Source organism: Cibotium barometz, chromosome 38, assembly GCF_041138505.1.
Source record: "Cibotium barometz isolate CiBa-2024 chromosome 38, ASM4113850v1, whole genome shotgun sequence".
Classification (NCBI taxonomy): Eukaryota; Viridiplantae; Streptophyta; class Polypodiopsida; order Cyatheales; family Cibotiaceae; genus Cibotium; species Cibotium barometz.
The window spans coordinates 152,474-179,455 of NC_141083.1; the positions used below are offsets into that span (position 1 = coordinate 152,474).

Below are 26,982 nucleotides of genomic sequence, written 5' to 3' on the forward strand. Positions count from 1 at the left end.
AGATAGCTCTAGAGGGGGGACGACAGACACAGGTCACTACATTTTTTCAGAGATCCACCCCACTCCCAGCCCCTACATAGCAGAGAATTACTCTCCAGAGAGCAGAGACACTCAGAGCCCACAGGAGACAGAGGACACTTGGCTTTTGGACACCATGCCTATACCTCTCCCTAGAGAGACAGATATGCTCACTTAGCCTTGGAGTCTTCACGACAGTTGGCATCACAGGGAGACGGATCATGTTGGTATGCACAGATGACAGCTTGGTTCCAACAGCATGGCTTTAGTATGGACAGGCTACCTCCATTTCAGTATTCCCTGCACCCTCCCTCTCTCTCACATGGGCAGAGATTACCAGACTTATCAGGTAGGACTTCAGCTGGACACTAGGAGGACATGGATACAGCCGACACACGAGCTTGGTATACGAAGATGGCTTTCTATAGAGATCATCTTCTCCAGCTCACGGAGGATGGGTTTGTGATTAGACCCAGCTACATGGATACTCATCTTTCTCATGGGGTAGACATCCTCACACCGGCTAGAGATTGAGACTGGCAGATCCAGAGGAGTACCACAGCTGAGGCCAGGATTTGTCAGTTGTGTTAAATGGAGACAGAGACAGAGTTACATTACATATGTTGCTGTCCAGTATATTATGAGATACGAGGCCCTTTTTACTGCCTGTTCAGAGAGGGTTTCGGACCAATTTCCAGAGTCATGAGATACCAGGATCAGAGATGCCTCGGATTATACTTACTGGAGCTGCGTAGACATAGAGAGGGTCTCTTGAGAGGGAGGGGATCAGAGAGGGAGAGACACCTACAGAGGCAGATTACAGACTTCTTTCGACCAGAGATTGAGCAGTCAGGATAGCAGGCATTGTAGCTAGCCCCAGAGTATAGCCGCACCAGAGGTACACTGATTGATTGGGCTATAAAGCTAGGGCGGTCCAGGCGCCCCAAGATGAGAGGCCCATCTCTCGACACCGACGGAGACTACAACTGAGGATCATCAAGACCATACTAGCACGGCATGGGAGACGTCCAGTGTCAGAGTACTCACCATGGAGGACATTGAGGATATCCGCCATCGACCAATGAGAGACATCTTTGGATAGTGATGTATATGATGCTTACCTTTGTTGCTGGAGTTTTCCTTCCCAGATGCTATCCATTAGGAGCTCCTAGTACCTTATTTTTCCTCATAGTTGTTGTTTCAGTTTCAGTTAGTTGTTTAGTTGTTTTAGCTTTTCTTACACAGACATTGTATCAGATCCACCAATTGTTGTAACCTTTTTGGTCTCATAGGTCATTTTGGCCTTTTGAGGACGTTAATATATCATTTCATTTCATTTCTCTCTCTCTCTCTCTCTCTCTCTCTCTCTCTCTCTCTCTCTCTCTCTCGATTATAGACTTCTTTTGACCAGAGATTGAGCAGTCAGGCGAGTAGGCATTGCCGCACCAGATCGGGCTATAGAGCTGGGGCGGTCCAGGCACCCCAAGATGAGAGGCCCATCTCGACACCGACGGAGACTACAACACAGGATCAGGACCATACTAGCATGGCATGGGAGACGTCCAGTCAGAGTACTCACCGTGGAGGACATTGAGGATATCCGCCATCGAACCGATGAGAGACATCTTTGGATAGTGATGTGTATGATGCTTACCTTTGTTGCTGGAGTTTTCCTCCCAGATGTTATCCATTAGGAGCTCCTAGTACCGTACTTTTCCTCATAGTTGTTTCAGTTTCAGTTAGCTGTTTAGTTGTTTTTTAGTTTTCTTACACAGACATTGTATCAGATCCACCAATTGTTGTAACCTTTTTGGTCCAATAGGTCATTTTGGCCTTCTGAAGACGTTAATATATCATTTTTATTTCATTTCTCTCTCTCTCTCTCTCTCTCTCTCTCTCTCTCTCTCTCTCTCTCTCTCTCTCTCTCTCTCTCTCTCTCTCTCTCTCTCCCCCCCATATTCATGTATTCATGTATCCATGTACTCATGTACCCCATTTTGTCTAGTAGCATTAGCTTCCCACTCTCCCTAGTTGTTGCTGCTTTTCTGATGCTCCCTTACTGATGTATTGTAGAGCTAGATGCTTACCTTCAGTTCTTTCTTTTCTTTTCCAGGTGAGTGGTGTATCAGATGTCACATGGTTGTAACTTTGGTCTCATAGGTCACTATGGCCTTTTGAAGACGTTAATATAGCATTTCATTTCATTTAACCAGGCTAGGGCACGGGAGAAGAGATTACACTGCTGCTTTTTGCATTTTCGCAAAGCATTTGACACGGTGCCACGAGAGAGACTCTTCCAGTGCCTACAGTCATTGGGGATCCCATCAGAGATGTTTTAGGGCATCTATGCTTTATATGAGCAGGTCTTCGGGTGCGTACGATGCCCTGGAATGTTATTGCTAGCACCATAGGTGTAAAGCAAGGATGCCCACTCTCTCCTACACTATTTGGGCTATACATCGATGAGGTGGCTGACTTCATTGGTCACATGGTGGTGGGGACGGGGTAGACATCTCAGGTACCACAGTCCACATTATGCTATATGCAGATGATATTATTCTAGTCTCTGAGTCGCGGATGGGACTACAGCACCATCTCCATGCACTTGATGACTTCTGCACACAGAGGGGGCTTACAGTGAACCTTGGGAAAACCAAGGCCATGATTTTCCACACCTCAAGGCCGGTTCTTCACACTAGCAAGAGGACAGGTAGAGGTGGTAGACTCATATGTGTACCTGGGGATTACATTTATGACTCCACCAGGAAGATTTACTATGGCACAGGCCCAGCAATCGAGCTACTTGAGTGTTCACATGTCCCATGCCATGCGGATTGCGATTGGCCAGATATGGGTTTCTTCCACTGCCTCAGAGTGGAGACAGGTAGAGCTGAGCGCATCTTCAGAGCTGGGAAGCTCGTACGCACATCCAAAGAGGAGAGGATCTACTGACTATGCCACACAGAGGCTGAGATGGGGTGGAGCATTACATATGCCGCTGCCCAGTATACTATGAGATCTGCGGGAGGTTTCACTGTCTATTTCGTGAGGGATTCGGTCCACTCTCAAGGATCATTGACTTTCAGGACCAGCGTTGCCTGCGCCTCTTCCTGCTTGAGCTCCGCAGACACAGGGACACCTTCTTGAGACACAGGCCCCAGCCACCCCGCCTCCTCCCTCGGTAGCCAACCATCACCAATTTCTTCCGGACCCAGGAGGTGGAGGAAACCGACATAGTGGATCTTGTGGACCCTCCATGAGCTGCTCTGGACCTACCTTGCCCGAGAGGAGTTACCTCGGACTGAGCCTATGCACTCCAGCATACCTGACGCCCTAGACCCCCCCTTGGCCCCACGATCACCTCATCAGCTCTCTAGATTCAGGACATGCTCCACAGCCATCGAGCTACCTTTCCACATAACATAGTTGAGGGAGGCCTCTTGGCCATACTCGTCAACCCCATGCTTGACATTTTGGAGAGTGGTATAGCTGATGTTGCTCCCATGTTTTTATGTTCTTAGTTTTCCATGAGTTTCCATGGACAGTTTTGTATCACCCCAGTGAGATAGCTATATTTATGTTTTCATTTTGTTTTATTTTCCATTCCATGATGAGATATGCCATGGACATTATTGTACCACTTTGGTCTCATAGGCCCATCGGGTCTTTAGTAGACACAATATATCTTTCTTTCTCTCCTGCTTGTGCGCTTGCCTGCCTGCTTGCCTACGTGGCAACACCTGTAGTAGCAGCCACCTCAGCTCCTGAGAGTAGCAGCCAACCGCCACGTGTCAGCGCCAGCAGCAGCAGTGAGCCACACGTGCAGTCCAGCCTGTGTGCAGCCAGCCGTACCTGCACACGTGTCAGCTGCCACGTCAGCTTCACCTGTGCCACGTGGTAGTGCCACGTCAGCTCTGCTGATTGGGATAACCCACAAGATGCTGCTCTTGCAACAAGATAAGAGAAAAACACATACACATATGCATATGAACATGCACACACATGTACACACACACACACACACACCAAACATGTACAAACTTACACATGCATATGTAGGTAAACATGATTAGTGAATGCTAAATAGGTTTAAAACATAATTACAATGCTTACAAAAAAGAGGTAAAATACTCAATCTTGTAACAATCGGTTGATTGGCAAACTAGCCGACTGATTTAATGAAGCTACACGATTGGAATAATGGTAATAAATGCTGAAAAAATATGGAGAAAATGCCAAATAAATAGGATAAAATACTGGATGATATCCTAAGGCTTCTGCAATGGTCTAGATGGTCAATATGCATATGGGATGAATGATATGCAAAATGTAGACATGATGTAATATGCGAAAGCTTCGGAGAAGAATTGGTAACTTCAATACTCAGAATTCAGCACTCTTTTTGCGATGGAAATTAACGCACAAACTGAAAGGAGATGTGCAAAAAATGGAGAGAGAGAGAGAGAGAGGGAGAGATGGAGAGGACACAATATTGGGTCCCAATTACCCTCTCTATAGGCCCCCCACTACGGATGGTGTATTTGCTTTATTAGAATGATGTGAATCTGAAAAGAAAATACAGAATTCTTGACCTTTCTTGGCTGGGAAATCCCTGCCCTTGACCTTCAGTACTCCACCCCTTTGCTTAGCAACTCCCTTGGCTTGTCTAGCCCTTGATTTGCTTGAGCTCTTGGTGGTGAATAATGAGATGAATGAATGGGATTGTGGGCATCTCTATTTATACTACCCAATCATGAGCAGTCGGCCCAGTACTACCCAATCATGAGCAGTCGGCCAGTACTACCCAATCATGAGCAGTCGGCCCCAGCTTTAAATGCTCCAACGACTAGAAATTTAGCATAAAATGCTGAATTAATTCACATTCAATGCTGCGTTTTTTTCCTAATAGACTGAAAGTGATGCGCCTAATTCTAAAGGGCCGGGCAAGGCTTTTGCAATCATCCTCAGGGTTGGGCACCCTATATGGGCTACCCCATACTTGCCTTATAGCCATGCAAAGGCTGCAAACTCCTAGAATCTGCCTTTTGCTTGCCCTGGGGGTTTCTTACAGCCCCTCCATGGCTGGTGGGTTCAGCCTGGGCCTTCCTGGCCCTCATGGGGGTGGTTCCACACCATTCCCATGCCCACACTAAGATCCGGGGTAGCCCTATGGGCTGGCCCCTTGTTCCAAACACTAACTACTTAGTGATCTGGCATCCGATACCATACCAGATACACAGTCACTGACATCATTCCCAGAGGGAGACTCATATCGCAGACTGGCACTGTTTCATGTGCAGGACAGTGCACACATGACGTTGGACTCCTGTGCAGGACAATGCACACCTGGACCTCGGGCAACTCTGAGATGGATCCCTCGCTGACTCACCCGGATTGGGCTCACATGGGACCAATTTACCATCCCAGGTCTTGCACCTTCTATACAGAAATGTCTATGTGGCATCCAAGTGTGGGATGCACGTGACATCCCCTTTTGCTTAACTTGAGAGAAGCTGCATAGCCTCCAAATAATGTATAATAACGCCAGATAGTCTTCAAAAAACTCTTTGTCGAGCCATACCGCTTCATGGTTCCTCGGTCTTGAAACTTCGTGAGGAACTGTTGTAGTCTTCGGCCTGAGCCATGCTTGAAACGGTGCAGAAGGATCTATTCTGGAACCATAATTTCAGCTTCATCAACAATGTCTGGTTTCACTTCGTCTTTGACCTTTGAAGGGGTTGGACCTGCATATGGATTTAACCAACTGACATGAAATACATCGTGCATAGTCCAACTCGGAGGTAGCTTTAAGTGCATAGACACCTCGTTAATCTTTTTCCTGATGGGAAAAGGTCTGAAGCTCCTGAAAGACAACTTTGGGCATCATTTGCCCACCTGTTTCAATCTTTGCTTCATAATCCGAAGATACACCCAATCCCCTTCTGAAAACTTCATATCCCTTCAGTCTTTGTTGGCCTGTCAAGTGTAGGCCTCTTGCGCTTTAGCCAATCTATCTTTTACTGACTCTAAAATCTCCTGGTAAGACTCCGTTACCCTGTTTGCCTCCGGTATTGAAGACAAAGTCCTGGTTAACAAACGAGTGGAAAGGTCTTCCAAACACTGCCTCATATGGAGTCCTGCCAATAGCTGAAGAAAAAGAATCATTCAAAATAGCTTGAACTAAAGGCAAATATGATTCCCACTTACCTTGCTGATCGTGGACATAACACTTCAGCACATCAAAGGCCAACTGGTTGTATATCTCTGTTTGGCCGTCCGTCTGTGGGTGGAATGCACTGGAAAAATTCAACTTAGTACCAAAATTATCAAACAATGCCCTCCAAAAATGACTGGTAAACTTGGCATATCGGTCTGACACTATGGTCCTAGGAATCCCGCCAATCGGGTACCAATGCCGAATGAACAACTGGGCAACATTTTCGACGGTCACATTGGCCCTGCAAGGAATAAGCATAACAAATTTGCCTTACCTATCAACAATAGTTAAGCACTGCGTATTACGCTTACTCGGACTGGGAGGCAAATTCGTGACAAAGTCCATGGAAATGTCTTGGAAAGGACCCTCAGGAATTGGCAAGGGCTGTAATAACCCTATCTTCTTTCTACGAGAGGAACTTTCACCTTCTGACAAATGTCACAGCGTTGTACATATGTAAACACATCACGCCTCATCTTTGGCCAATAGTATTGCCGTTCTAATTTCTCCAGAGTCGAATTCATGCCCCTATGACCACGTGTAATGGCGTCATGGGCATCATGGAGAAGAGCTGCCCTACGACTTCATGACACATAGTCGGCCTTTGTAGAAAAGCCAACCATCGCGTATCAGAAAGTGGCATGGTCCTGTGGCATCCAATGCCTATTCCCACTGTGTACCAAATTCCTCAGAATTCGTGTACGTGTGCTTCATGTCCTCTAGTCCTATACCAACAAGATCAAGTCTAGTGGTCTGAATCGTAGACACTTGTCCCTTCCTGCTCAAAGCATCGGCCACTGGATTGGCCTTTCCTGGAAGGTACTCAATCATACCACCGAATTGCTGGAATATCTGACTGTAGCGGTGTTGTCGATCACTACACTGTGCACTTGGCATTGTCTGAATCCAGCATAATGCCTGATGGTCAGTGCGAACCTCAAAGTCACGGCCATACAGAAAATGTTTCCAATGTTTCAAGGCCTGTATAATTGCTAGGAGTTCACGATCATAGTCTGAGTAGTTCTTCTCGACAGTTAGTAAATTACGAAACATGTAAGCTACTAGATGACCATTCTAAGCTACTAGATGACCATTCTATTGCAATACATATCCAATTGCGATGTTACTTGCATCGATGATCACCTGAAATGGGTCATCCCACGAGGCAAGTGCTAAACAAGGCGCTTCACCTTGAGGTCTTGGAATGCCTCCAATGCTCATGGAGTCATTCAAATCTTTTGCCTTCTTGTCTTCACTCCCTTTAGCAGATCGGTGAGATCTGCCGAGAGGTCAGAAAACTTGTCGATGTGGGTGAAGTATGCCTGGCATATACCCCCATAAAGGATCTAATGTGGGTGGAGTTTGCCTGGTATATACCCACAAAGGATCTAATGTCATAGGTTGTCTGAGATACTTCTTCCTAGTTGACAATCTCGGCCACTTTAGTCGGATCAAGTCGAATGCCTTCAGCACTAATTATATATCCCAAGTAATGCACCTGGAACAGATAAAATTCTGACTTCTTTTCATTGACGTAGAGCTCGTTGCTTTCCAACAACTTAAGGACTTTCTCCACATCAACGTCATGCTGCTCAACCGTAGCTGAAAATACCAGTATGTCGTCCAAAAATATGAACACACACTTTCCAATCAAATCCCGGAAAACATGCATCATCATGCGGTTAAATGTAGCTCGGGCATTCGTCAAGCCAAATGGCATGACCAAAAATTCATAGTGGGCCCGTTCCATATGGAAGGCTGTCTTGGGGATGTCCCCCTCCACAATCCGCACCTGGTGGTACCCACTCTTTAAATCCAGATTTGAGAACACCTTTGCTCCATTCAGCCTCTCGAGAATATAGTCAATTCTTCGAGGCATCGGGAATCTGCTCTTGATAGTTAGCTTGTTAAGTGCACAATAATCGACACACAAACGAGAAGACCCATCTTTCTTCTTGACAAATAAGATCGATGCTGCAAATGGCGACACGCTGGGGCGGATGAAGGCAGATTGCAACAATTTGTGGAGTTGGCGGTCCAACTCCGATTCCATTGCCTTGGAAAGGCGATACGAAAACTTGCTCGGGGGTTCCGAGCCTGGGAGGAGGTCAATCTTGTGGTCCTCCGCCGGTCTGGACGGGGGGAGCTAGGGAGGGAGGCTGTCCCGAAGAAAAATCTTCTGGAACTTTTCATGGAGAACCGAGTACTTCTCGGAAGCACTGGCCACCATCTAGGCTGTCTGGATATAAATCATCGCACACTGTGCGCCTTTCCTGACTGCTCGCTTAGCCTGCACAAGTGGGTTATGAGCGGAAAGTTCGGAATTCCTGGCTCACTTTATGGTCACTGGGGAGCATTTGACACATTTCGATTGATCTAGAACATGTGCTTGTCCCACTTGACATCAGGGAGAAACTTGTGAAACCATTGAATACCCAAATTTATGTCTGCTCCTACAAGAGGGGAAACCATAGAATCACGCACAAACTCTATGCCCTGAATAACTAACTTAGCACCTAGAGCTTCATACTTGACGCTCGTTTTGTCATGCCTGTGCTAAAACCCTCAACCTATTTGTCCACCGAAGTTAGCTCGAAATGGGCACGCCTAGCGGCCTGTTTCGTGACCACATCCTCCATGCTGCTGCTGCTGTCAAATAAGACAATGACTCTCTCGCCACCTATGTAGCCAAAGGACTTGAGCAATTTGTTGCGCTCATACTCCTGGTCATGGGTGCCCTTTTCCTTATCTTTGAGCTCTCGGCTAATTGCTCCAACTGAAGCACTGGGGTTTGAAGAACCAAGGGTAGCCCCGCTGGGGTCTGTGTGGGAGGTGAGCTCACCACACGGAAGCTGTGGAGGCGACGGCGGCGGGCTTTGGAGGCTTCTTCGGACAATCTCGAGAAGTATGTCCTTTTGTATGACAAAAGAAACATCTACCCTCCTTGTACTGAGAAAGCTTCTCAGCACTCTCAACTTGCCACCTATCTTGCTTGCCTCCGCTTTCTGGTCTGGAGTAAGCTTAGACGCATTGTTTGAGTTCTTGGAGAGCCAGAGGCTCCCGGGCTCTATGCTGTGTGGAAGACCCCGTTTGGTTTTGGCCTTTACCCCCCACCGAGGCGGTAGCCCTGGGAGAAGCCGGCTGGGAAGTCTTGGGCTTGCCACCATTATGTTTCATTTCTGCACTCTGCACAAGTGAGAGTGCGTCTTCAAAGGTGGCTGGCCTAAACATACGCACCTCCCATTGGATTTGCGTGTCAAGGCCATATAAAATCTACCCTATCTTGTTTGTATTAGATAAGCCTAATTGTAGACATAAAGTCGAAATTATATTGGCAAACTGAAGGACTGGTTGCGCGTTCTGACGCACTCCCCTGAACTCATCTTTGAGTCGCTCAAGGTAGTGGGGCAGTAGAAACCGCTGCTTAAGGTCGCGGACAAACTTGTCCCACACATAAGCTACCATACCTACTCTGGTGTGGGCATGATCCCACTGAGTCCACCAAGGAACTGTTTTCTTAACTGCGGCAAAGTAAGCTTCAAATTGATGTAACCACCATGAATAGAGAGTTGTGGGATCGAGTTTACCACTATACTTACTAAAGTTCATTTTCTTGAGAAAATGATTCGAGGGTGCCGCCGGTTTCAATCTGGCATCCAATGCTCTGAGGTAACGCTTGTGTTCCACGCGTCGCATGGCTTCATCTTCTCATTGTCATATCTCCAATGCACGCATCTGCAACTCAAGAAAAGAGCTTGTTGGCTACGGGCGACTGTGATCTCGTGAGAGGGTTCTTGTGGCAAGGATCTGGAATCTGGGATACAGAAGGAGAGGGAGGAGGAGATGGAAAACGCGACGCTGGAGAACGGGTACGCTCTTCCAGAGCCAAGATCTGCGCCTTTTGCTCATCCAACTTGGCTGTCTGTTCTGCGATTGCTCGCATCATCTACTCGAACATGTCTGTAACACTCAAGCCTGGTGCCCTAGTTGGGCTGCCTAGTGCACTCTGGTCCCATGGTTCTTGGTCTCTCTCGTCGTCGAAGCTCGCCATAGCAGGAAAAAGCACTTCCTTTCTGGAACGCAATCTGACCATCCACTATTTGTGTGGGAGACGTCGGGAGGCTGAAAACCAACCGTCCTTCGAGGGATAGGAGTCACTCCGAAAGGGGTAGTCCACGGCATCTAAAAACCAACCACACGAGTGAGAAAAAATTCTGGTTTCTTTGCTAAATCTTTGTACTTATAGTAGGCTTTGATATCACTGTAATATGCGGAAGCTTCGGAGAAGAATCGGTAACTTCAATACTCAGAATTCAGCACTCTTTTCGCGATGGAAATTAACGCACAAACTAAAAGGAGATGTGCAAAAAATGGAGAGAGAGAGAGGGAGAGATGGAGAGGACACAATATTGGGTCCCAATTACCCTCTGTAGGGCTCCCACCCACGGATGGTGTATTTGATTTATTAGAATGATGTGAATCTGAAAAGAAAATACAGAATTCTTGACCTTTCTTGGCTGGGAAATCCTTGCCCTTGACCTTTAGTACTCCACCCCTTTGCTTAGCAACTCGCTTGGCTTGTCTAGCCCTTGATTTGCTTGAGCTCTTGGTGAATAATGAGATGAATGAATGGGATTGTGGACATCTCTATTTATACTACCCAATCATGAGCAGTCGGCTAGTACTACAGCAGTCGACCAGCTTTAAATGCTCCCACGACTAGAATTTCAGCATAAAATGCTGAATTAATTCACATTCAGTGCTGCGTTTTTTTCCTAACAGGCTGAAAGTGATGCGCCTGATTCTAAAGGGCTGGGTAAGGCTTTTGCAATCATCCTCAGGGCTGGGCAGCTTGTATGGGCTACCCCATACTTGCCCTATAGCCATGCAAACTCTTGGAATCTGCCTTTTGCTTGCCCTAGGGCTATCATACAGCCCCTCCATGGCTAGTGGGTTCACAGCCTGGGGGTGGTTCCACACCATTCCCATGCCAACACTAAGATCGGGGGTAGCCCTATGGGTTGGCCCCTTGTTCTAAACACTAACTACTCAGTGATCTGGCATCCGGTACCACTGACATCATTCCAGAGGGAGACTCACAGAGTCACTGACATCATTCCAGAGGGAGACTCACAGCGTGGACTGGCACTAGTTCATATGCAGGACAGTGCACACCTGACCTTAGACTCCTGTGCAGCAAGACAATGCACACCTCTGACCTCGGACAACTGAGATGGATCCTTGGCTGACTCGTCCCGGACTGGGCTCACATGGGACTAGTTCACCGTCCGTGTCAAAAATACATACGCAACGGAAATGATAACCAAACTTGAGACCACAAGAGCAAGTAGAGTGCAAAAAATAGACAGCACAAGAAAGACAAAGAGATAGGCATGTAAACTCTTCTCTATACAAAAGATCCTGAGAAAAACTGAATGAGTACAAAGTGGGGATATGGGGCCTATTTATATGGCCCCATGGATGCACTCGACCAACGCATGAAGTGCCACCAGCCCTCCACGACTGGGCAAGGCCAGTCGACTAGCAGAAAAACACCACGACCTCCTCTGATCAAGTCGGCCAGTCTTCAGGAACACATGAGTGCAGTCGGCTAGCATCAGAGGCTCCTGCCAGCTTGTGGCATCCACCCACACCAAGGAAAAATGGGGAAAAAATACGAGGAGTGAGGAAAAATGATAAAACACCTATACAGGGCGGGCACACCCACAACAGAGGCCCTGGGGTCTGATTAAGATAGGAGATGATTTCTAACACCCCCTCTCAGCTCCTGGATGTGAAATCAACCCAAGGGAGCTGGAGTGCCACTTGAGCGTAGCCTGAGGTAGAGACTTCATGAAGAGGTCCGCCGCATTGTCCTCCGTCGAACAATAAAGGAGCAAGATGTCACTAGCCAAGATCTTCTCACGTACAAAGTGATACTGTATCTCTATGTGCTTGGTCCGAGCATGGAAGACCGGGTTATAAGCAATAGCTATACAACTCTGGTTATCGCACTGGATGACTGTGGGCTCCTTCTATAAAAACCCAATCTCGCCTAGCAACCTCCGCAACCACACAACCTTGCAAGCAGCACCACAAGCAGCCCGGTACTCTGCCTCTATCAAAGATAGGGCAATAGTTGGCTGTCGCTTACTGCTCCAAGAAACTGCTCTTGAGCGAAGGGTAAAACTGTATCCTGAAGTAGATCTCCTCGTGTCTGGATCTCCTCCCCAATCCGAGTCACTCCAACCTTGGAGTTTTGGATCGAGGAAGAGCCTTTGATGATCAAGGCACCCAAATTGGATTGGCGCCTTCGTAGTAGTCTTGAGCTACAAGTAGCCGCTTCTCCACCCACATTTTGATACCATTAAGATACCTTGATTTTGGTTGTCATGGTGGAGTTTTCTTTTTGGTTGAAGCAAAAGGTTTGGGACCCTCCTTGATGTTGGTTGGCACTAAGATTGTGTCATGTGCACAGTGTGTATCTATCGTGTGCTAAACGCACACAAGACTAGCTTCAAGGCTTAGGGAAGCTTGCAGCTAGGCAAGCTGATTGGCAAGCTAGACTAGGGATAGACTGACGGGTGGGCACCCAAGTGTCGACGCGCGATGACCGGCCAAGAGCCTATAAAAGGGTGGCCAAGGTTAGTCAATAGTTCATAGAGTCTAGCGTGTCTTTGTGAGAGCTCTATGGTCAGGAGCTTGGATCTAGTGCAGACATGCACCTTCTTTATGCAGTCGAGGTCGGCCAGCAGTCTTGAGGCCCGCGAGGGTAGCTCCGTGTGGCGGTATGGGACGTCACGGGGTAGACACTAGTCGGTACATCTTGCTAGTTAGCTTAGCTCGTGGCTCGATGGGGGGACAACCAAGACTTGTGGGTTGAACCCACGGCTGTCAAGGTTGGGTGGTGAGTCAGCCTACACCCCCTTCACATTGCTTCCTTGAGTCATGCTGGCTCAATGTTTAGTTCCTCTTCATCCAAGAGAGTCACGGAAACCCTGTTGACATGTATCAGTCTCTTCTGCAGTAATTGTTTAGCTTTGGTCTCCCTAGCCTTAGCTTCTTCTTAAGCTTGCTGGATTTTTTCCTTTGCGAATTGTTTCTGTTGTTTTAAGAGATGTTCTTGCAAGATCATCTCTTGGGTTAGTGGTCCAAAATATTTTTTTAATTTACTTCCATTGAAACAACCCTCCATCTATATGCCGTCAATTGTCTCAATTCGAATAGACCCTTGAGGCGTGATCTTGGATACTCAGAATGGTCCTAGGCCTCGGTATTTGAGTTTCTTTTTCCTGGTGCTTCCTACACCATACATGAGGACAAGGTCCCCCGTTTCCAGTTCTTTTTATTTTAGATTTTTGTCGAACCAATGTTTCCTGCGTAGTTTTTTGACCATGAGTCCATGTGATGCTATTAGCCTGGTCTCATCAAGCTTTTCTAAGTCAATTAGCCTTTCAACTAATGCATTCTCTGTTAGACGTTCTTGTATTGTAATCCTTAAACTCGGGACTAGGTATTCCATAGGCATAACTGCTTCAACACTATAAGCTAGACGGAAGGGAGTGTACCCCCATCGCATCCTTGAATGAGCTTCATCCAATATTGTGACAAACTCATCTTCTCTAACGCATCTTCTTAGCACATTATCTTTTCCTAGCTTATATATAGTTCTCCCGCTTAGTTGATAAGGTGTAGAAAGCTTGATCAGCCACATTTTATCTTTATTCAAAGAAGGTATTTCCTATGAAAAACCATGAGCTAGATAATCTGAGATTTTCTCGCTCCATTTGGGTACCATGTCCAATTTGAACAAACAAAGCATTAGGGAGATCATCATCAACACTAGCTGCTGGTTTCCCATTTGGAATTCTTGACTTATGATTGGCTAACACATGTTGTGTTCCTTTTCTTACCGTGCCTATAAAGTTGAATTCCAACATTAATAGCAACCATCATGTAATTCTCCCTATGGTGCAAGGCTTATTCACCAGGTATAATAAGGCTTGATGGTCTATGAAGAATATGAATTTGTTGGCCGAGGTAATGTTGATATTTATTGACAGCGTAAACCATGGCCAATCCTTCCCTCTCTGTGGTGGTGTAGTTCACCTCTACATCATTTAACTGACGAGACTAGAGAAGCAGACTGGATAGTTCAATTTGAAGTCACCAGGCTGGGCTAGTATGCAACTAATAGCAAAATTTGATGCATCAATATGCACGTGAATTATAAGATCCCAATTGGGAGGTCATAGAATTGGCATGCTAGCCAATGCTTGCTTTAGTCGATCATATGCTTCCCGACATTCCTCAGTCCATTCAAAGACAATGAGGAGCTTGTACAATGGTCTAGCTATTTCAGCATAGAAAATTATGAAGTGGCGATAATACCCCACATGGCCCATAAATCTTTACACACCTTTGTAATTGGTAGGCGGTGGCAGCTCCAATATCAACTTGACCTTGCTATCATCTATGGATATACCATTCTTTAAGATAATGTGTCCCAATATCACACCATGTTTGACCCAAAACTGACACTTTAAAGGGTTCAGGGATATATAACATAATCGACATCACTCGAACACTTTCCTTAAGCAGGCCAGATGGTTCGCCCATCGAGAGTGTGCACACAGATCGTTAATGAATACCTCCAACCACTTTTGTAAGTAGTCTTTGAAGGCACATCAATCGTTGAAATGTTGCTGGGGCATTGGTGAGGCCGAAGGGCATAACCTTGTATGCAAATGTTTCCCACATTGTATTGAAAGCTGTCTTATGTTGGTGCTATGGACACTTGATTGTAACCGGAGAATCCATCCAAGAAGCTGTAAGCTTCTTCCCCAGCCACTCTTTCCAAAACAAGTTCCGTATAGGGCAGTGGATAATGGTCTTTCCTAGTAGTTGAATTGACCTTTTTAAGATCAACACATACCCTCAACGGATCCATATAAAAGAGCCATGGACTCATTCGTTGAGGAGGACCAGCAAGGTGAACCAACCAGATCCATGCACGAATTCAGAAAATAACTCTTACTCCTTGTTCCAATATCTTCCCCGACGTACATGTGGGTATCCTCAGCGACCTAGAGCCCGAGCACCGTATGGTCAGCACCCTCTAGGATTCTTCGCAGGTCACCTAGCGCTTAACTCATAGGCCGCTTCCTTGGTCCCTCATCCATTGTACCGAAAGCTCACCATTTAAATCAAACCAAGGCTGGTCAAGATCTCGGCTGACCTTGCTACGCAAGACGTCCTCCGTTGACTCTCCATCAGCATTTGCAACTTTAACAGATAAATCTCCATGACCTCATTCACAAGACGGTCAAAATGCTTTCCCAGCATTCTTGTCATAAAACAATCATTTAAAATCAGATTTCACATACAAATACAGTTCCACAACAATATTTCCATTTTTTCTCATCACTCCACATCCTTTCACATTAGTCCCCATCTTTCTCATCTTCCACATTTTTTTTCTTCATCGATCCATACATCCATCCACATCAATCCACATTATCCACACATCCATCCACATCTTTCATACATCTATCCACATCAATCCACATCATCCATACATCCATCCACATCAATCCACATTATCCACACATTAATCCATATCATCCATACATTCATCCACATCATCCACATCAATCCACCTGTCAATCCACATCAATCCACATTCATTTCATAAGTATTCCCATTCACATCTAATCACATCTTTTTCTAGCTCATCACTTATTTCCTCATTTATCCTCATCAGATCACATCTACTTGCATCTACCTATACATCTTATCACTTCACATACATTAACATCTATCCAGTTTACATTGCATCTTATCACATCCATTTCACATCACATCTCATTCATTCACATCCCGATTCACATGCTAACACATTCATTCACGTCCCTTATCGTTCATTCACATCCCGATTCACATGTTATCACATTCATTCAATCCCTTATCGTTCATTCACATCCCGATTCACATGTTATCACATTCATTTACATCCTATATCATTCATTTACATCCCGATTCTCATGACATCACATCTCATTTATTCATTCACATTTATCTGATTCGCATCACATATCATCACATCTATTTACCTTTCATTATCATCACTTCTATTCTCATCACATCCATTCTTTCCCATCTATCTGACTCGCATTACATCTCATCACATCTATTCACATCACATTCTCGTCACTCCTATTCTCCCGTTCACATAGGCATCCCATCTCATCACATCTATTTACCTCTCATTCTCATCACTTCTATTCTCATCACATCCATCCTCTATTCATTCTCATCACATCCATCCTCTATTCATTCTCATCTATCTGCTGATTCATATCACATCTTCTCACATCTATTTATAGAATGTTCACACAATTACAACCTTTTACTGCTTCTTCATAAAATTTTGACATTTTTGGCTTCTCGGTTGATCCTCATTAGCCAATTCCCTCAGATACCAGCTGTGAGGTCCCTATCCCACCGCGCAACGAATTCAGGGAAAGTAGCACTTCTTGCGCGGGGCAGGGTCTCACACACGAGGCCTCGCTCCCCACCCACGGATATCCGAACAAGAGACTAATCCATCGGTTCTTCCAAAATCGATCCCGGAAAAACTTCCTTTGCCCGGAAAGCACGGGCAATTCCTCCAGGATAACTTTTCTCTAATGTAGTCAAAAGCCTTAACTAACTGAACTGATCTGACCAAACCCGTAATAAGTCCCAAGTTAGATCAGGAAAAAGATTGCACTTGGATCATAGAGACCAATGCTTTTTTCCTCATTGAGAGGCACAGCCATTGATTCTTTTCCATAGAACAATTTTTGTCCGGAATTTACTTCATCTATCGTACCATAACAGAATTGAGTTTCAATTTAAGGATCCATCAGTCCAACTTAACTCCATCCAGTCCCGTGGGTTAGCCAACCGCCCAACCACTGTAGTGATGGGATCCAATTAAGAATTTGGTTAAGTTTTGTCCCGGGTACCAGGGAAAAGAGTTCCCAGGCCCCTAGTCGGATATTCATGCAAACTTAAAACTAGTCACACCACTTACACACCCAATATAAAATTGCCTTTTTCTCAACATCAGCTATCTTTAAAACAATCATTTAATGAAACCATTGTGTCACTGATCACAATCCTCAAAATCTCCGGTTGAATCCTTATTTCCAATCATTACTTCATCGGTGTACCTATGGCATCATTGTGGCAAACCAGAACGCTCACCACCTGTTCACTCAGGGGCCTTTTCGATAATTCCTAGCTCATAGTAACCGGCAATATATTCACATATCAAAATGGAATCTCCATTGAAGATTAGCAAGATCAACCTACGGATCCATATAAAAGAGCCATGGACTCATACATTGAGGACCAGCAAGGTCAACCAACTAGAAACATGCCCGAATTCAAAAACAACTCTTACTCCTTGTTCCAATATCTTCCCCGACGTACGTGTGGGTATCTTCAGCGACCCAAAGCCCAAGCACCGTATGGTCAGCACCCTCTAGGATCCTTCGTAGGTCACCTAGCGCTTCACTCATAGGCCGCTTCCTTGGTCTCTCATCCACTGTACCGGAAGCTCACCATTTAAATCAAACCGAGGCTGGTCAAGACCTCACCCGAGAGCTTGCTACGCGAGATATCCTCCGTTGACTCTCCGTCAGCAGTTGCAACTTTAACAGACAGGTCTCCACGACCTCATTCACAAGACGGTCAAAATGCTTCCCTAGCATTCTTGACATAAAATAGTATTTTAAAAACAGATTTCACATACAAATATAGTTCCAACAATATTTCCATTTTTTCTCATCACTCCACATCCTTTCACATTAGTCCCCATCTTTTCTCATCTTCCCACATTTTTTTTTCTTCATCGATCCATACATCCATCCACATCAATCCACATTATCCACACATCCATCCACATCTTTCATACATCCATCCACATCAATCCACATGTCAATCCACATCATCTATACATCCATCCACATCAATCCACATTATCCACACATTAATCCATATCATCCATCCACATCATCCACATCAATCCACACGTCAATCCACATCAATCCATATTCATTTCATAAGTATTCCCATTCTCATCTAATCACATCTTTTTCTAACTCATCACTTATTTCCTCATTTATCCTCATCAGATCACATCTACTTGCATCTATCCATACATCTCATCACTTCACATACATTAGCATCTATCCAGTTTACATTGCATCTTATCACATCTATTTCACAGCACATCTCATTCATTCACATCCCGATTCACATGCTAACACATTCATTCACATCCCTTATTGTTCATTCACATCCCGATTCACATGTTATCACATTCATTCACGTTGATGACACGAAAGTGGTATAGCTGTATATGCCTTTATAGAGTGTCACACTTCCACACACACCCAGAACACCAAACCCAAGAGCATGAACAAAACTTTATTTCAATACAAGTCTTCATCTTTACAAAGTTGAACATCCATTACATCCTCAGAACCATCTTCATCTAACACCCATTCACAAAATCAACCCACTCCAGCTGTTGGTGGTCGCTCCCAATCCTTCTCCTTTAGCCCACGATAGTCCTCCCAGGACCATTCCCAGCTTGCCTTCTCCCTGGCCACTCTAAGCCAGTAGCCCACGATGACTCTTCCCCAAGCTCCTTTGAGGGATCCTCTCTCCCCAGGTCTTCTACTCCTTAATTTTTGAAAGAAGGACTCATCATCATCTTCATATTTCATCATCATGCATCTTTACACAGTACCCTCATGCCCATGCTATATATCTTTACAAGATGATAGGATGATGTAATACACACCCAAGAGACAATATTCATCAGACTTGCACAAAAGAAAAAAGAGACAAGAGATATATGTCTTCAATACATGCTGGCAACCCTTCATAGCTCTGGTATGATCTTGACATCATCATCTCAATGGAAAGACAAGGAGAATTCATATTGCCATCAGATGTAGGTGTTGAATTGTGAATTAGACATAGGCTCGTCTTTATATACCAATATCAAAATGTGTTATTTCATTGATGCTTGGCGTAACTATAATTTGAGGCGAAGATACCTTCACGACCTTCAAAAGCATTCTCCTAAAAGCATTCTCTTGAGCTTGATTCTTAGCGTGTACTTCCTCTGTTTTGGTGGATCCACTTCTCTGGTTAGATCTCACCATTTGAATATTAACAGCCCTCCCACATTTTCATTAGTATATTGCCCATATTCACGAGAGCAACATCATAGTATATCCGGCTAGTCCTCTCCCCCGAAGTTGGCCAGCTACAACAATACTAGTAAAGACAGCACACGCTCTCTACTTTCAGATACCAACACAAAACAACAGACTCTCACTCTCTTATTGCCAGGCTCAGAAATCGGCGGTCAACCCAACAAAACAACTTGCCCTCTGTACTAGCAAGAGACGACAACTCAACAAGGCAACACATATGCTGCGCTACCAGCCACCACTGGCAGCAAAACAAACACATGAGCTCTCAGGTAGAAACTCAACAAGAACACATATATATGCCTCTGCTCTGTGGGTGGCGGCGACAACTATACAAACAAAACAAACACGCCGCTGCCTTTCTTCCACACTTCACCCATGATCCTTCTATTTTCAATTTGTGCATGTGATCTTATCCATGTAGATGTCACGTACCTTTTGCCCATCATGGATTTAACATTCATCACCATACACACATATCATTCATCTGCACATGGTGTTTTGAGGGGACTATGATTTTGTTGCCTGCTAGCCCATCGACATCCTCTCCTCTGTCTCTTCTTCCTAATGCAGCAAGCTTCCCTTTCCATCCCTTGTTCACATGCCATTAGCACCACCCTTTTGCCTCCTCATTAGCCTTAGGTCACATGCCACAAGTCACCCATGCTATATATTTACAAAGGGCATGCTCAAATGCAAATAGTCAGCACTCATGCAGGCACTGACACACACACACCCGAAGACTCACCCCAACAAAAGCAACAAGATCACCACGTCATGAGGATGCAAGGCCTGATGGTTATGCCCCTGCTCCTCCTATTTAGCAGATTTAATCTTAGCCAAAACTCAAAATTGACCCAAACTGATCACATATTTCCTGAAACTCTTAGTACTCTGCACAGTATGTACACATCATCAGTCTCTGTTTTTGTCCACACATATTTAGCAACCCCCTATTTCTGCTAAGACATTCATGTCCAGTAGGTGTACAAACAGAGACTATTTATCCTCTTGGATCAAACAGAAATCTCGGGGCATACACCTTCCAATTCTTCAAGCATTTTCCTTTGTCAAATAACCATTGATACATCCTATTATGATCTTCCATTTTCAGCAACCCCCTGGGATCTTTATATATGGCATCATCAATATATACTATTGCATTTCCTCCTCCATACCAGCTCACATAGGCTTGTGATGGAAACAACCATTCCTCACCTCTACTCCTCTCTAACACATCTAAATCCCACTCATAATCATATACTGAATTAACAAACATCTGATCATCAACTTCCATCTCATGGTCATCCAATTTGCAACCTACATCATTGGTTTCCAACTCTTCCTCTCTGGACAAATTGCCAAACTAAGACTATAGCCAAACCACTCATCCATATGTTGAGCATCAACATGAGGTGTTTCCACCATAAACTCATTTCCCTTCAGCCCATCAACATCAAACATAGCAACTTCATGCATTGTAGACTCATCATTGCCACTTCCCTGTAGTTTCTCCAGCTTCAAGACCATTGGTGATCCTTCAAGATTCTCTACATCTTGCACAGGCATCTCTACCAAGTCTAAGCTTCTTAAACTGCCAGGCAAAGTATCTTGGTCCCCTTGACCAACAACAATAACCTCACATGCATTCTCACTACTGACAACTGACTCATTCTCTTGGGCATGACAAGAACCACACACCTTATGATCAGCAACAACCGCACATGCAAAATCTATCACGTCATCATCCAAAATAGCATCTAACTCATCATCAGTCACACCATCACTCCCTTTCCGCACAACTGGTATGCAAGAGTTTGTTATATTCTCCAAGGAAGCCAATTCCAACAGATCATCCAATGCATTATCAAGAATACAGTTCAGCTCATCATCCAAATTCTCACAAGCTGCAATATCCAACTCATCACCCGGATCATCAATATGTACTTCATCCATAGTATCTTCATCCATAGTATCTTCATTAGTAACATTTTGATCATCACATTCTACCTTGATGACTGACTGAAGTACAGGCACATGCAAGTCATTAATCATTTCTGAATCAAAGAGATCATCCAAGTCATTTCCATACTCAAACACATCAGGTTCCTTAGCATTAACATCACTTTCACAATCTACAGCATCATCAATAATCTTCTTAAACAACATATCAGGATTTCTCTGCCAAGAGTTAGAAGTACAATCAACAAGCTCATAATTAGTTTCAGCCTGTTTAATAGTATGACCAGCAGCCTCTTCCACATTAAAATCATGACAAACAGACATATAGGAACCCTTATCCTCATCCCTGATAACATGCAAGGAAGAAATAGTAAACTGTTCACATGGTAGATAGCACACTGGAGTCTTCATCACTTCCCTAATCATAGGCTGAATCATAACTGGCTGCACATCATCAATACTTCCATCCTCCTCCTCCTCATCTTCTGAAAACTCTTCAGGGCTGATTCCAAAAACCTTACCCTTCTGCATTTCCAACAGGTTAATCTGTCCCATATCCTGCTCTGCAAATGTGACCTTACGGACTTCATGAACATTGGGCTGTATTGCATCCTTCATCTGCATACTAGGGCCAATCACCCTATCATTCATTCCTATAGACAATTGATACATACCACCATTAGCTTTGGCTGGTTTCTCACATTGCAGACTGATATGGCCCCACTCACCACAATTCTAGCATTGCACATCACTCGAATATCATCTCCCTCTTCCAATATCTGCTAAATTTTCTTCAGAACTAGATAATGCATCAGTCTTCCTTCCCATAACATTTATGCCTCTTCCTCTTCCTGCAGACTCTGTCCAATTCAAGCTTAAAGACTTCATGAGTTCCACTACATCATGAATGTCTCTCTTCAAAGTATCCTCCTATTCAGGAACAACAACAGTTTCTCTTTTAGGATGCATGCTCTCAATCTCTGGCATCTTCACAAACTTCTTCGGCTCTTCCTGTATTCCCAACTACCTCAGACGTTTCACCTTCCACTCCTTCTCTCGAGCAACTCTGACAGCTTCCTCAAAGCTATCCAGATTCTTCAGCTCCACCTTCAGACGGAGGGTTGGCTCCAGACCAGCCACAAACCGGTCTCCCTTAATCATCTATGGGGGTACTTCAGGAATCAAAGCCTCACACCATGTCAGGACTATGGTCCTACGGAAGTCGAACCCTAGCATAAGTTAATAGCTTTCGGAGTCTCGAGAGTATTATTAGTGCTAGCGGGGTTCAGGGGTTAATGGGCGTTAGGGTTTGGTCGATGTGTAAAACTTACACATCGACCAAACCCTAACGCCCATTAACCCCTGAACCCCGCTAGCACTAATAATACTCTCGAGACTCCGAAAGCTATTAACTTATGCTATATTAGTGCTAGCGGGGTTCAGGGGTTAATGGGCGTTAGGGTTTGGTCGATGTGTAAAACTTACACATCGACCAAACCCTAACGCCCATTAACCCCTGAACCCCGCTAGCACTAATAATACTCTCGAGACTCCGAAAGCTATTAACTTATGCTAGGGTTCGACTTCCGTAGGACCATAGTCCTGACACACCATAGACTCCACAGTCTACCAAACTCTATCAGATACTGATCCACATCCTGTCCATCCTTCTATTGAATTTTACACAACTCTTTCCACACTTCATTCGGACTCCTCACATGGACAAACTGTGTCAAAAATGCAGCTCTGGCTACGCGGAACTCAGGGTCCTATTGATGAGTGTGTAGTCACAAACATCTGTAGCCATGCTTTTGCATCACCCTGTAAGCAATACGTCAAAATCTGAGAGAGGATCTCTGGGGTTGCCCTATCTTTCATCAAAGCTGTAAATTCCATCTTTTCCAGAAACCTAAATGCACTTTCATGTGATAATCCCCAATATTTTGGAAAGTCTTGAGCCATCTCTTGAATCTTTCTTCACACAAACCCTTGTCTTCTTTCACAAACCGAAGGAAATTTCCTCCTCTGTGGAGGCACCAAAAAGTGATGACACGGAAGCGGTATAGCTATATATGCCTTTATAGAGTGTCACGCTTCCACACATTGATACAAACACACCCAGAACACCAGACCCAAGAGCATGAACAAAACTTTATTTCAATACAAGTCTTCGTCTTTATAGAGTTGAACATCCGTTACATCCTCAGAACATCTTCATCTAACACCCATTCACAAAATCAGCCCACTCCAGCTCCTGGTCGCTCCCAACCCTTCTCCTTTAGCCCACGACAGTCCTCCCAGGACCATTCCCAGCCTGCCTTCTCCCTGGCCACTCTATGCAATCGACAGCCAGTAGCCCACGATGACTCTTCCCCAAGTTCCTCTGAGGGATCCTCTCTCCCCAGGTCTTCTACTCCTTAATTTTTGAAAGAAGGACTCATCATCATCTTCATATTTCATCATCATGCAAGATCTTTACACAATACCCTCATGCCCATGCTATATATCTTTACAAGATGATAGGATGATGCAATACACACCCAAGAGACAATATTCATCAGACTTGCACAAAAGAAAAAAGAGACAAGAGATATATGTTTTCAATACATGCTGGCAACCCTTCATAGCTCTGGTATGATCTTGACATCATCATCTCAATGGAAAGACAAGGAGAATTCATATTGCCATCAGATGTAGGTGTTGAACTGTGAATTAGACATAGGCTCATCTTTATATACCAATATCAAAATGTGTTATTTTGTTGATACTTGGCGTAACCATAATTTGAGGCGAAGATACCTTCACGACCTTCAAAAGCATTCTCCTGAGCTTGATTCTTAGCCTGTACTTCCTTTGTTTTGGTGGATCCACTTCTTTGCTTAGATCTCACCATCCGAATATTAACAGCCCTCCCACACTTTCGTCAGTATATTGCCCATATTCACGAGAGAAACATCATAGTATATCCGGCTAGTCCTCTCCCCCGAAGTTGGCTAGCTGCAACAATACTAGTAAAGATAGCACACGCTCTCTACTTTCAGATACCAACACAAAACAATAGACTCTCACTCTCTTATCGCCAGGCTCAGAAACCGACGGTCAACCCAACAAAACAACTCGCCCTCTGTACTAGCAAGAGATGACAACTCAACAAGGCAACACATATGCTGCGCTACCAGCCACTGGCAGCAAATCAAAACACATGAGCTCTCAGGCAAAAACTCAACAAGAACACATATATATGCCTCCGCTCTGCGCAACTATACAAACAAAACAAACACGCCGCCTTTCTTCCACACTTCAACCATGATCCTTCTATTTTCAATTTGTGCATGTGATCTTATCCATGTAGATGTCACGTACCTTTTTCCCATCATGGATTTAACATTCATCACCATACACACATATCATTCATCTACACGTGGTGTTATGAGGGGACTATGATTTTATCGCCTGCTAGCCCATCGACGTCCTCTCCTCTGTCTCTTCTTCCCAATGCAGCAAGCTTCCCTTTCCATCCCCCTTGTTCACATGCCATTAGCACCACCCTTTTTGCCTTCTCATTAGCCTTAGGTCACATGCCACAAGTCACCCATGCTATATATTTACAAAGGGCATGCTCAAATGCAAACTTAGCACTCATGCAGGTAGCACTGACACACACACACCCGAAGACTCGCCAACAAAAGTAACAAGATCACCACATCATGAGGATGCAAGGCTTGATGGTTATGCCCCTGCTCCTCCTGTTCAGCAGATTTAATCTCAACCAAAACTAAAAACTGACCCAAACTGATCACATATTTTCTGAAACTCTTAGTACTCTGCACAGTATGTACACATCATCAGTCTTTGTTTTTGTCCACACAACGTCCCTTATCGTTCATTCGCATCCCGATTCACATGTTATCACATTCATTAACATCCTATATCATTAATTTACATCCTGATTCACATGACATCACATCTCATTTATTCATTCACATTTATCTGATTCGCATCACATATCATCACATCTATTTACCTTTCATTCTCATCACTTCTATTCTCATCACATCCATCCATTCTTTCCCATCTATCTGATTCGCATTACATCTCATCACATCCATCCATCCATTCTTTCCCATCTATCTAATTCGCATTACATCTCATCACATCTATTCTCATCACATTCTCGTCACTCCTATTCTCATCCCATCCATCCATCCATTCATTCCCATCTATCTGATTCGCAATCTGATTCGCATCCTATCTCATCACATCTATTTACCTCTCATTCTCATCACTTCTATTCTCATCACATCCATCCATCCATTCTTTCCCATCTATCTAATTCGCATCCCATCTCATCACATCTATTTACCTCTCATTCTCATCACTTCTATTCTCATCACATCCATCCATCCATTCATTCCCATCTATCTGATTCGCATCACATATCATCACATCTATTTACCTCTCATTCTCATCACTTCTATTCTCATCACATCCATCCATTCTTTCCCATCTATCTGATTCTTTCCCATCTATTTACCTCTCATTCTCATCACTTCTATTCTCATCACATCCATCCATCCATTCTTTCCCATCTATCTGATTCGCATCCCATCTCATCACATCTATTTACCTCTCATTCTCATCACATCTATTTACCTCTCATTCTCATCACTTCTATTCTCATCACATCCATCCATCCATTCATTCCCATCTATCTGATTTGCATCCCATCTCATCACATCTATTTACCTCTCATTCTCATCACTTCTATTCTCATCACATCCATCCATCCATCCATTCCTATCTATCTGATTCGCATCCCATCTCATCAGCAGATCTATTTACCTCTCATTCTCATCACTTCTATTCTCATCACATCCATCCATCCATTCATTCCCATCTATCTGATTTGCATCCCATCTCATCACATCTATTTACTTCTCATTCTCATCTATTCTATTCTCATCACATCCATCCTCTATTCATTCATATCTATCTGATTCATATCACATCTATTTATAGAATGTAAGAGAATTCTTATTTTTGATATAAAGATTCTTTACGCATCTATTTATGCATAAGAACAACTTCAATGGGAAATAACACTTTTATAAAAATTTGTTTATGCATCTATTTATGCATAAATTTAATTTTAAGGAGAATAACACTTTCGAAATAAAAATAAATCTTTTATGCATCTTTTTATGCATAAAATCAAAATTGATGAGAATAACTCTTGGAAATAAAAATAAATTTCTTTATGCATCTTTCTATGCATAAAATCAAAATTGATGAGAATAACTCTTCTGAAATAAAAATAAATTTCTTTATGCATCTTTCTATGCATAAAATCAAATTTGATGAGAATAACTCTTTTGAAATAAAAATAAATTTCTTTATGCATCCTTCTATGCATAAAATCGAAATTGATGAGAATAACTCTTTTGAAATAAAAATAAATTTCTTTATGCATCTTTCTATGCATAAAATCAAAATTGATGAGAATAACTCTTT

The 26,982-nt window shown here is 44.0% G+C and overlaps 1 protein-coding gene across 4 annotated transcripts in view; it reads right to left on the reverse strand.

Annotated features, from left to right (window-relative positions):
* The window catches only part of LOC147616205 (pseudouridine-5'-phosphate glycosidase-like), a 92,963-nt gene extending 68,217 nt beyond the window's left edge, over positions 1-24,746 (reverse strand). For 2 of the 4 annotated variants that reach the window (XM_086777218.1, XM_086777217.1), the window contains exon 1: positions 24,271-24,745. The gene's annotated coding sequence lies outside the window, so the exon portion shown is untranslated. Of the gene's footprint in view, positions 1-24,270 lie in introns of all 4 variants that reach the window. The other 2 variants (XM_086777221.1, XM_086777219.1) reach the window with 2 other exon arrangements.
* Between the last annotated feature and the right edge of the window lie 2,236 nt (positions 24,747-26,982).